The following is a 1664-nucleotide window of genomic DNA, read 5'->3' on the forward strand; positions in this document are numbered from 1 at the left end:
GATTGAACCAAGCCTATGTTCCATGAATATCCATCTCTTTCTTATGAAATGGAAGACTGTAACTTCTTATCCTGATCTCTTCCCATCATCTTTTTCTTCTCTGGCAAATACTTTATTTCTGCCTTGTTTTATAATTCTCCTGAAGTTAGCTGTTGTTAAATAGGGAGGGAGGTATTTTACCTAACATTTCTGTGTATTCAGAGCAGAACAGACGCTTCCCATATGAGCTTAGTACCACATCGATTGGAGTCCCTGATTTCAGTAAGTCTGACAAATCAATTACTTTCTGGGTGCCCATTTTTGGTCACATCTGGGAGAGATCATCTAGAAAAAGAGTTCCTGCATGTTGTGTAAGACTCCAGGAACTGAATAGTGAGGACGATGCATATTCTGATATTCAGTAGAGGAAAAAAATCACTGTGGCCTGAGGAGTCCAGAGAGGTTATTGTAGGAGCAAACATCGGTTAGTCCTCAAAGAATGGGCAGAAAAGTTCCCTAAGAACAAGACTGTTGTGACCAAGATGGAATTCTAGTGGATCAAGGAACAGCAGTTTACTACAGGCTCCGTGCAGAAGGGTTGTTCTTTATGGATTGGAATCCCTATAGGACACTTTTATTAGAGCTGGCAGGAGTGGGAGAAGGCCTGGAGGTGGCGGGAGTCAGGGAAAGAAGAGCGGAGTGGGAGGTGGTTAGAAAGAAGAGTTAGAGGAGGTGGGTGCTAGGTACACACCAGAGGAAGGAAGGGGGGCCCCCGCTGACCTCTAGGGCTCCAACTGGGGGTCAGGGAAAGTACCTTTGTTGGGTTGTTCATGCAAACTTTAGGATTTCCATCTCCACGGGTGTTTGTGAAGATGCTGCATTGTATGGTGCGTGTCGGTGACTGAGACCCCTGGTGGGACTGGCAGCAGTTAGTGCTAGAAGGCCTCAATCCTGACGGGAGGCTTTAGTCACCTCGAGCTGTCCTGGCTGCTGGCGTACTCATTGGGGGGAGGCAGATAGATCACTACTGGCAAAGTCACAGGTCTGAAGCCCAGTGTGAGCTGCCTTTCAGGGTCAGGGCCAAGGCTGGGTGGCTCTGAAAGGGCCGGGGCCTGGCTGAGGGAGGCCAGCCTCCAGGGGAGTAGATAGGGAGCCTGCTGGACCCTGCGATCAAGAAATGCAGGAAAGGACGGTCTTCAAGATCTCAAAGGTGGCTTATGTCAGGGGGCAGGATTTCAGGTGTTTCTTCCCCATTCTTCGTTACATTTTTTCCCGTATTGTTTTAATTATTTACAATGAGTACTGTAATTTGGGTATTCAGGAAAAAAGCCATTGTCCTCGTGGGCATAAGCTACTCTTTCCAAGCACTGTCTGTTTTGTTTCCCTCTAAACCAGTTTAAGCTCAATTAGCTGTCCGCACTCATTATTCTCACTTTATGTACAAGAACGAAGGCTCAGAGGCTAGGGGATTTGTCCAGCGACAGTGGAGGCAGAATGAGGTCTCGCAGGTCCCCACCGCTGGCTCTTGGTGGCCCTCAGAGCAGACAGGGCGGTCCTGAGGACTAACACCTGGAGGATCCCACTCACCTGAGCTGCTCAGGGCTGCTGGGCGGGGCCGAGCTGACGTTCGCCCCACCCCGCCCCGCCCCAACGGCCCGGCCTTGAGCTCAAGCCCCGCCCCCGCA

The sequence above is a fragment of the Ailuropoda melanoleuca genome, chromosome 3, assembly GCF_002007445.2.
Source record: "Ailuropoda melanoleuca isolate Jingjing chromosome 3, ASM200744v2, whole genome shotgun sequence".
Lineage (NCBI taxonomy): Eukaryota > Metazoa > Chordata > Mammalia > Carnivora > Ursidae > Ailuropoda > Ailuropoda melanoleuca.